The following is an 11894-nucleotide window of genomic DNA, read 5'->3' as shown; positions in this document are numbered from 1 at the left end:
ATGCCTCGCATTCTCCAACGCAGATATGAACAGAGCGCTATAAACTGGTGGGGAGGCTGATGGTGCGTCGCATGTCTTCCTAAATGAGACACCAGGGAAATAGGCGGCGTACACAAATTCTATAACGCCGCATCCAAGCAGCCCAAACTTACAGCGGCGTGGTTAAAGACACCGTTACAAAGCAGCCACCTCATTTACATGATGTCTTTATCATCCTATAGATCGCCTCTCGGCGCCACATCCCGCAGTCCCGGAGGAGGCGGGACATCTGCCAGCCTGGACGGGATCATGCGAGGGATAGGGATGATGTTCACATGGGAGCCAGGGATGGAGGAGAGATACAGTACGCCCGGGGGGGGGGGGGGAGTAGATGATGGAATTCGGAATTCAAAACTTTCACCAGCTTTTGTGTTGCTCATGGAAGGAAAAATGAAAAAAATGACGCTTACTCACGTCCGCCGGCCCAAATGTTGATTTTCACTTTCACGAAAAAAGGTCAGCAATGATTACAATTCAGGCATTGACCTGAGAGAGAGAATAGAGAAAACATGACTGACACACACATACACAAACACACACACACACACTTGTCTTTGTTATCTTCTTGAGACATCTGAAAAATGCCTGCCTCTTTAGGACCACCCTTTCTAGACCAATGTTTTTCAACCACTGTGCCGCAGCACACTAGTGTGCCGTTAGATTCTGGGTTCGGTGAGTCGGCCTCAGGGGTTCGGCACACCCAACTCATCGTGTAAATGCGAACTTCTCCCTATCGCCGTAAAATGGATACCCCCAAACAATGTTCCCTCTAATTTTCCATCTGATTTGCAGGTGTGTAAATTGTTGTGAGTTCATGCACTGTGTTGGGTTTGTTCTTTCAATCAATCAATCAATGTTTACTTATATAGCCCTAAATCACTAGTGTCTCAAAGGGCTGCACAAACCACCACGACATCCTCGGTAGGCCCACATAAGGGCAAGGAAAACTCACACCCAGTGGGACGTCGGTGACAATAATGACTATGAGAACCTTAGAGAGGAGGAAAGCAATGGATGTCGAGCGGGTCTAACATGATACTGTGAAAGTTCAATCCACAATGGATCCAACACAGTCGCAAGAGTCCAGTCCAAAGCGGGTCCAACTCAGCAGAGAGAGTCCCGTTCAAAGCGGAGCCACCAGGAAACCATCCCAAGCGGAGGCGGATCAGCAGCGCAGAGATGTCCCCAGCCGATACACAGGCAAGCAGTACATGGCCACCGGATCGGACCGGACCCCCTCCACAAGGGAGAGTGGGACATAGAAGAAAAAGAAAAGAAACAGCAGATCAACTGGTCTAAAAAGGGAGTCTATTTAAAGGCTACAGCATACAAATGAGTTTTAAGGTGAGACTTAAATGCTTCTACTGAGGTGGCATCTCGAACTGTTACCGGGAGGGCATTCCAGAGTACTGGAGCCCGAACGGAAAACGCTCTATAGCCCGCAGACTTTTTTTGGGCTTTGGGAATCACTAATAAGCCGGAGTCCTTTGAACGCAGATTTCTTGCCGGGACATATGGTACAATACAATCGGCAAGATAGGATGGAGCTAGACCGTGTAGTATTTTATACGTAAGTAGTAAAACCTTAAAGTCACATCTTAAGTGCACAGGAAGCCAGTGCAGGTGAGCCAGTACAGGCGTAATGTGATCAAACTTTCTTGTTCTTGTCAAAAGTCTAGCAGCCGCATTTTGTACCAACTGTAATCTTTTAATGCTAGACATGGGGAGACCCGAAAATAATACGTTACAGTAGTCGAGGCGAGACGTAACAAACGCATGGATAATGATCTCAGCGTCTTTAGTGGACAGAATGGAGCGAATTTTAGCGATATTACGGAGATGAAAGAAGGCCGTTTTAGTAACGCTTTTAATGTGTGCCTCAAAGGAGAGAGTTGGGTCGAAGATAATACCCAGATTCTTTACCGTGTCGCCTTGTTTAATTGTTTGGTTGTCAAATGTTAGAGTTGTATTATTAAATAGAGTTCGGTGTCTAGCAGGACCGATAATCAGCATTTCCGTTTTTTTGGCGTTGAGTTGCAAAAAGTTAGCGGACATCCATTGTTTAATTTCATTAAGACACGCCTCCAGCTGACTACAATCCGGCGTGTTGGTCAGCTTTAGGGGCATGTAGAGTTGGGTGTCATCAGCATAACAGTGAAAGCTAACACCGTATTTGCGTATGATGTCACCTAGCGGCAGCATGTAGATGCTGAAGAGTGCAGGGCCAAGGACCGAACCCTGGGGAACTCCACACGTTACCTTAACGTAGTCCGAGGTCACATTGTTATGGGAGACACACTGCATCCTATCAGTAAGATAAGAGTTAAACCAAGACAGGGCTAAGTCTGACATACCGATTCGTGTTTTGATACGTTCTAATAAAATATTATGATCGACGGTATCGAAAGCAGCGCTAAGATCGAGGAGCAGCAACATAGATGACGCATCAGAATCCATCGTTAGCAATAGATCATTAGTCATTTTTGCGAGGGCTGTCTCCGTCGAGTGATTTGCCCTGAAACCGGATTGAAAGGTTTCACATAGATTGTTAGACGCTAAGTGTTCATTTAACTGCTCCGCAACAATTTTTTCGAGGATTTTTGAAATGAAGGGAAGGTGAGACACCGGTCGGTAGTTTACCATGAGGTCAGGATCGAGGTTAGGTCTTTTAAGGAGAGGATGAATAACCGCTTTTTTGAATGCTAGGGGAACAGTGCCCGAGGAAAGTGATAAGTTTATAATATTTAGCACTGATGGACCTAATAATACAAAGAGCTCCTTGATCAGTTTCCCAGGAAGAGGGTCAAGTAAACATGTTGTTTGTTTTATTCCATTTACACGTTGTAACAATTCCTCTAATGTTATTTCCTCAAAACGAGAGAAACTATTTTGGAGGGCAGTATCCGCCGTATATACAATCGTGTCAGTGTTAATAGAACCCCGTTGTAGCTGGGACGCATTGTCTTTAATCTCCTTTCTAATGACTTCAATTTTCTTACTAAAGAATTGCATAAAGTCATCAGCTGAGTGGGTGGAGCTACTGGAAGGAGTCCCTTGTTGGGTTAGCGATGCTACCGTACTAAACAAAAATTTAGGATCGTTTTTATTACGGTGGATGAGATTTGAGTAATAATTAGCTTTAGCTAAGGTAAGCATGCGTTTATAAGTTATTAAACCATCACTCCATGCTTGATGGTGCACCTCAAGTTTAGTCGTGCGCCATTTGCGTTCCAGCTTTCTACATAATAATTTCTGAGCTCTAGTTTCTTCTGTACACCACGGGGTGCGCTTTTTTGGAGCCTTTTTTAACTTTAGCGGTGCTATGTTATCAATGGTTTCGCGCAGGGCGTCGTTAAAATTGTTAGTGAGGTTATCAATAGAGCCCACATACTTTGGGAATGGTGCCATTACCGAGGGCAGTAGGTCAGCAAGAGTTGTCGTTGTGGCCGTATTAATGTTGCGGCTGCTATAGCAGTTATTATTATTATTAGTTTGACGAACATGCGTCTGAACCTCGAATTTTATAAGGTAATGATCGGACAATACTTTAGTATACGGGAGTATCGTAACTTTGGAAGCGGTGATCCCCTTGACAAGCACTAGGTCTATCGTATTACCGTTGCGATGCGTGGGTTCATTTATTATTTGTGTGAGACCACAGCTATCAATTATACTCTGGAGCGCTACGCACGGTGGGTCCGATGGGGTATTCATGTGGATATTAAAGTCCCCCATTATGATTATATTATCGGCGTGTGTCACTAGATCAGCAACGAACTCTGAGAATTCATTGATAAAGTCCGAACAGGGCCCTGGGGGGCGGTAGATAACAGCCAGGTGTAGAGGCAGCGGTGTGACAGACCTCATAGTAAGCACCTCAAACGATTTATATTTATTATTTATGTTAGGACTAAGGTTAAAGTTTTCGTTGTATATTAGTGCGACCCCCCCACCCCTTTTAAGCGGACGGGCAATATGCGCATGTGTAAAGTTAGGAGGACATGCCTCATTTAGCGCAAAAAAGTCGTTTGGTTTAAGCCAGGTTTCGCTGAGACCGATGACGTTAAGATTGTTGTCTCTGATAATATCATTAACTAACAACGTTTTGGGAGACAATGATCTTATGTTTAAAAAACCTACATTATAGGTAGTGGGCTGTTTTAGGGAATTTTTGATCAAATTATCCGTAGTAGCAATATTAATAATGTTGTGTTTATTATGCCCAGTGCATTCAGTATAATTACGACCATATCTAGGAATTGATACGACGGGAATGTTCCGATTGTTTGATTGTTGCTTTGATAAACTGCACGCATCATGGTTAGCCACCTCAGTAACGGGGATGTTCCGATTGTTTGTTTGTTGCTTTGATAAACTGCACGCATCATAGTTAGCCTCCTCAGTAACGGGGATTTTCCGATTGTTTGTTTGTTGCTTTGATAAACTGCACGCATCATAGTTAGCCACCTCAGTAAAACACATGTCCAACTCTGAAACACTCAAAGCAGAAAAAACTTGTTCTAATTTAACAGACTCCTTACCCAGACCAGTAGTCTCGCATTTTCCATCTAAATCCGTCTTCAGGGTGGAGGGAAGTGGTGTACTGTGGGGATTAGCCTTCTGCTTTGTTTTTAGCCCCGCTCGACATCCGCGTTTCCGATCACACCGCTGGCGTCTGCTCCGTAGATGGCCCCCGCTGCTACTAGACTCCCCTGCTTCACAGGCCGCTGGATGTAGCCGCCGATGTATCCCCATGCTAGTTAGCATGTTTAGCACGCCCGCGTCTATCAGTCCAAAACGGCCCAATATGTCCATATCCAGAAGTGTCTGGCGGTCGTACGTGATCACGGAGTGACCACGATGCGAGCCAGCCATGAAGTATGCAGAACTGTCCGGCATTTCCGCCAAATGTTCCATCTTTAGCAAGAGCACCGCAGTGTCGCAGCCCGTCCGGGCGCCGCCATCTTTGAACCAGGTGATGTTAATGCACAGTTCATTTTGTGCACCAGGAAAAAAAAACAAATAACTCTGTCTTGAATTTGAAGAACATATATCAATCAATCAATCAATGTTTATTTCTATAGCCCTAAATCACAAGTGTCTCTAAGGGCTGCACAAACCACTACAACATCCTCGGAAGAACCCACATAAGGGCAAGGAGAACTCACACCCAGTGGGACGTGGGTGACGATGATGACTATGAAAATCTTGGAGAGGACCACATATGTGGGCAACCCCCAACCCCTAGGGGACCGAAAGCAACGGATGTCGAGCGAGTCCAACATGATACTGTGAAAGTTCAATCCATAGTGGATCCAATACAGCCGTGAGAGTTCAGTTCAAAGTGGATCCAAGACAGCAGCGAGAGTCCCGTCCACAGGAAACCATCCCAAGCAGAGTCGGATCAGCAGTGTAGAGATGTCCCCAACCGATACACAGGCGAGCGGTCCATCCTGGGTCCCGACTCTGGACAGCCATTACTTCATCCATGCCCATCGGACCGGACACCCTGAACAAAGGAGGAGGGGACAGAGGAGAAAAAGAAAAGAAGCGGCAGATCAACTGGTCTAAAAAGGATGTCTATTTAAAGACTAGAGTATACAATTAAGTTTTATTGTTAGACTTAAATGCTTATACTGAGATAGCATCTCGAACTGTCACCGGGAGGGCATTCCACAGTACTGGAGCCCGCAGACTTTTTTTGGGCTTTAGGAATCACTAATAAGCCAGAGTCCTTTGAACGCAGATTTCTTGCCGGGACATATGGTACAATACAATCGGCAAGATAGGATGGAGCTAGACCGTGTAGTATTTTATACGTAAATAGTAAAACCTTAAAGGGGAAAATTATCACCAGACCTATGTAAGCGTCGATATATACCTTGATGTTGCTGAAAAAAGACCATATATTTTTTTAACCGATTTCCAAACTCTAAATGGGTAAATTTTGGCGAATTAAACGCGTTTCTGTTTATCCCTTTCTGAGCGACGACGTCCGAACGTGACGTCACATCGGTACTCAACGCCATTTTTCCCTACCACATCACACGCATCGAGTCAAATCAGCTCTGTTATTTTCAGTTTTTTTCGACTATTTTCCGATACCTTGGAGACATCATGCCTGGTTGTCGGAGGTTGTAACAACACGATCAGGGACGGATTCAAGTTGATTTACGTAGAATGTGCATCGATTAGCACGGCATGCTAATTGATGCTAACATGCTATTTAGGCTAGCTGTATGTACATATTGCAGCATTATGCCTCATTTGTAGCTATATTTACATCCACCCTTTCCCTCCACCCACATTTAATGCAAAACAAACAAATACCAGTCGACGGATTTAAGTTGCTCCAGTGTCAAGAGATGCAAAACTCCCTCGATTGTTTTTTACCGGCGATGCTACGACAGAGATGGCACCGAGATGGCAAGAATGTCTGAATATCCTGCGATAAAGTCAACAAAATCACAAAGGTGAGTGTTGTTGATATTATTGACTTATGTGCTAATCAGACATATTTGGTCGCGGCATGACTGCCAGCTAATCGATGCTAACATGCTATTTAGGCTACCTCTATGTACATTTAAAACTATATTTACATCCAGTGTTTCCTTCCACCCACATTTAATGCCAAACAAACACTTACCAATCGACAGATTTAAGTTGATCCAGTGTCAATGCGAAAGTCCTGATCGGTTGGTCTGCACATTTTACCGGCGATGCTAAGACAGACATGCATGGCCGTATAGCGTCAATAGCTATTCGCTCAATAGCTTTAGTCTCTTCTTCAATTTCGTTTTCGCTATCTGCCTCCATACTCCAACTGTCTGTTTCAATACATACGTAATCTGTTGAATCGCTTAAGCCGCTGAAATCCGAGTCTGAATCCGAGCTAATGTCGCTATATCTTGCTATTCGCCATTGTTTGTATTGGAATTGCTATGTGATGTCACAGGGAAATGGACAGTGGCTTAGGCAAATCGCGAAAATCAAGCACTTTAAAGCTTTTTTTAGGGATATTCCGGGACGGGTAAAATTTTGAAAAAAAACTTCAAAAAATAACATAAGCCACTGGGAACTGATTTTTATTGGTTTTAACCCTTCTGAAATTGTGATAATGTTCCCCTTTAAAGTCACATCTTAGATGCACAGGAAGCCAGTGCAGGTGAGCCAGTATATGTGATCAAACTTTCTTGTTCTTGTCAAAAGTCTAGCAGCAGCATTTATGTATATATATATTTTTTTTTTCAGTAAAGAAAGGTTTGGGGAATGCCCAAATGAAAGTGGTGGGGTTCGGTACCTCCAACAAAGTTAAGAACCACTGCGATAGATATTGTCTGGTGTGCCGTGGGAAATGATGCAACTTCACCTAAGTGGTCCAAAAAAATGTTTTTTTTTGCAAATGAATAATTATAATCTGCAAATACTGTGCCGTTCCTTAGTGTCCTTGCTGTGTAGAACTTGGCTGTAGAACTGTGATCCCAATATGCAGACCACAGCGTGCAGGTAAAAAAAGGTATGTAACGCTTAAGCCAAAAATTACAAAGTAAAAAGAAACAGAATACTGGACGACAGCAAAAACTTGCAGCGTGTGGAGCAGAGACGGACGGCGTCCACAAAGTACATCCGTGCATGACATGGCAATCAACGATGTCCCCACAAAGAAGAATAGCAAAAACTTCACTAGCCTTGCTTGCTAACGCAAAGCAGGTGCGGGGAATAGCGCTCAAAGGAAGACATAAACTGCTACAGGAAAACAGCAAAATAACAGCACAAGACAATAACTAAAGAACTGCACACAGGAAAACACCAACAAACTCAAAATAAGGCACGAGGAGGACCTGGTGGGGTTTTATTTTTTTAACGTTTTCTGCTGGTGGTGTGCCTCTGGATTTTTAAATGGAAAAGAATGTGCCTTGTCTCAAAAAAGGTTGACAAATTGAATTAAATTAAATTATATTTATATAGCGCTTTTCTGTATTTACTCAAAGCGCTTTAACCTATTGAAACCCAATATCTGGGTTACATTTAAACCAGTGTGGGTGGCACCGAGAGCAGGTGGGTAAAGTGTCTTGCTCAAGAACACAACTGCAGTGACTAGGATGGCGGAAGCGGGGATCGAGTCTGGAACCCTCAAGTTGCCAACCGAGCTATACCGCCACATATATTAAGGCTTGTATTTACAACATTAATAATACGTAAATACTATGCAAATATGAAAAAGGTAATCTTTGAGTTAGTTTTTATTTTTTGTTTTTATTTGGTTTTAATCTTCATTTTTTACTACAAGTTATTACAGTATGTCTCTATATACATATGTATTTTTATTTTTTTTATTAATTTTGGCCAAAGGTGGCGCATTAAAATTTCTCACACACACACACACTTGTTATTTCATATGTTTGCCAGAGGGGGAGCACTCCAAATTTTCACACATACTTGTTATTTCATACGTTGACCAGAGGGGGAGCACTTTTAAAACCGACACAGTCAATATGAATTCCCTCCGTTTTGAGACCCTAATTGTATATATATTTGACAAAAGGAGTTCAAATGAGACATTCTCTATTCGATGCAATGGGATTTCCATATTGGGACCATGATTTATGTCATCACTTGTTTACCATTCCTCATATGGACGGTGAAGGAACTCTCCTGACGGAATAAAGTACTATCTAATCTAATCTACTTTTCCTTGTTGATGTCTATAGAAGGGTAGAAATACGAGAACACACAAATATTCTTGTATTTGTTACCTTCTTGAGAACCCTGAAAAATGCCTACCTGTTTAGGACCACCCTTTCTATATATATATAAACATTTGCATTTAAAACTTTAATAATATATACATATAGGTAAGTTATGTTTTTTTTATTTTTTCGTTTGTAATTGTTTTTTAATCTTTATTATTTACTTCAAATTATTACATTATGTCTTTTTATACATATTTATTTTATTTTTTGTATTAATTTTGTCGAAGAAGGGCGCATTTCAATTTCGTGCACACACTTGTTATTTCATATGTTGGCCCGAGGGGGAGCACTATTAAAACCGACACAGGCTATTTGAAAAATCCCTCCTTTTTGGGACCACCCTCATTTTGATAGCTTTCACCACCAGGGGTGCAAATAAGACATTCTCCAACAGATGTAATGGTTTTCCGTATTGGGACCATGATTTAGGTCCTAACTTGTTCACCGGTCATCATATTGATGGTACTTTTCCTTAATAATGATATCTCCAGAAGTGTAAAAATACAAGAACACACACACACACACACAAATATTCTTGTATTTGTTGCCTTCTTGAGAACTCTGAAAAATGCCTACCTCTTTAGGACCACCCTTTCTAGATATATAAAGATTTGTATTTACAACATTAATAATATATACATACTATGTAAATATAAAAAAGGTAAGATTTTTTTTTGTTGTTGTTGAATTTTTGTATGTAATTGTTTTTAATCTTCATTATTTAATTCAAGTTATTACAGTATTTCTCTATATACATATTTATTTTATTTTTTGTATTAATTTTGGCCAAAGGGGGTGCATTTTAATTTCGTACACACACTTGTTATTTCATATGTTGACCAGAGGGATAGCACTTTTAAAACAGACACATAGTAAAATTGAAAAATCCTTCCTTGTTGAGACCACCCTGATTTTGAAAAAATTCACCACCACCGTTGCAAATGAGACATTCTCCATTAGATGCAATGGTTTTCCGTATTGGGACCATGATTTATGTCCTAACTTGTTCACCTGTCCCCATATGGAAGGTACTTTTCCCTGTTGATGTCTCTAGAAGGGCAGAAATACAAGAACACACAAACACACGCACACATATTCTTGTATTTGTTGCCTTCTTGAGACCTCTGAAAAATGCCTACCTCTTTAAGACCACCCTTTCTATATATATATAAACATTTGTATTTAAAACATCAATAACATATACATACTATGTAAATATAAAGAAGGTAAGTTTTTTGTTGTTGTTGAAGTTTTTGTTTGTAATTGTTTTTTAATCTTCATTCAAGTTATTACAGTATGTCTTTATATACATATTCATTTTATTTGTTGTATTTACTTTGGCCAAAGGGGGTGCATATGTTATTGTTTTATTGTTGTTATTCATTTAAATGTATTCAAATTTTTACACACACTTGTTATTTCATATGTTGATCAAAAAAAAAAACTTTTAAAACCGACACAGGCAGTTTGAAAAATCCCTCCTTATTGGGATCACCCTCATTTTGATAGATTTCACCACCAGGGGTGCAAATAAGACATTCTCCAACAGATGTGATGGTTTTCCGTATTGGGACCATGATTTATGTCCTAACTTGTTCACCGGTCCTCATATTGATGGTACTTTTCCTTGTTGATGTCTCAAGAAAGGTAGAAATACAAGAACACACAAACACACAAACACACATACACACTTGGATTTGTTACCTTCTTGAGACCTCTGAAAAAGGCCTACCTCTTTAGGACCACACTTTGTAGATATATACAAAAACATATTTACAACTTTATTAATACAATCGTACTATGCAAGTATAAAAAAATAAGCTTTTATTCATTCCTTTTATTTTTTTTAATGTTTTGTTTGTAATTGCAGAATGCGGCTGAATGCGACCCTGAAAGGGACAAGCAGTACAACATTGAAAGATGGATGTTTTTAATTGGTTTTTAATCTTCATTATGTACTTAAAGTTATTACAGTATGTGTCTTTATACATGTTTTTTTCGAATTTCCCTTGTTGATGTCTCAAAATTGGTAGAAATAGCAGAAGACACACACACACACACACACACACACACTGACCTAATCCCCTTCCGCTCCTGTCAGCAGTTTCAAGCGGTAGCCTCTTATCCATTAATGGCATTGTGTTGTACAATTACACCGACAAATGCTTGAGTGGTTTCTTGGTGGTGTTTTATTTAAGAAAAAATAATAATAATTAAAAGGGGGGATTTAAAACTAAAATACAGGCAGAGGAATTTAACATCCAGAGAATACATTTCAGTTTTTTCCCCCCTTCAGGTTCCTTCTCATAAATATTATAATTGTCTAGCAACGGGGGGAAACAAAATGGATTTTTTTTTTTTATACTTTTACAACTGGATGCCTTAAGTTGTGTGCAAGCTGAGGCTGGGAGATAATAGGAGAACATCTGAGCAGTATCTTCATCGCCATGGAAGCCATAAAGAGGCGACAGCTCAGTGTAAAACATGCAGATTTAGCAGACCACCAGGGGAATAATAATGGTGAGATTGGGCTGCGCTCAATGTGAAGGTCTTGCTGACACACACACACACACACACATACGTGTTTGGGTGACATATGAGGACTTATGACAAAAACGTGACATATGGGGACATGCCTTTCCAATGGTCCTGCAGGCCTGGGAATCAGACGGTTAGTGAACCAGAATTTTAGAAACACAGTGGTCTATTGAGATTTTTGCAACTCTTTTGTTTTTTTCTGAACCTGATTTTTATGGTACATATGAGGACTTGTCAGGTTTAGGTGCCATATGAAGACCAGAGTGTTTAAGATTTCAAGTTTATGTGACATATGACGACCATGACGTCACAGAGTGTTTAAGATTTCAGGTTCATGTGACATATGATGACCATGACATCACAGAGTGTTTAAGATTTCAGGTTCATGTGACATATGATGACCATGACGTCACAGAGTGTTTAAGATTTCAGGTTCATGTGACATATGATGACCATGACATCACAGAGTGTTTAAGATTTCAGGTTCATGTGACATATGATGACCATGACATCACAGAGTGTTTAAGATTTCAAGTTTATGTGACATATGACGACCATGACGTC

Source organism: Nerophis ophidion, linkage group LG12, assembly GCF_033978795.1.
Source record: "Nerophis ophidion isolate RoL-2023_Sa linkage group LG12, RoL_Noph_v1.0, whole genome shotgun sequence".
Lineage (NCBI taxonomy): Eukaryota > Metazoa > Chordata > Actinopteri > Syngnathiformes > Syngnathidae > Nerophis > Nerophis ophidion.
The sequence above is the reverse complement of the archived record's forward strand: the minus strand, read 5'-3'. Positions refer to the sequence as shown.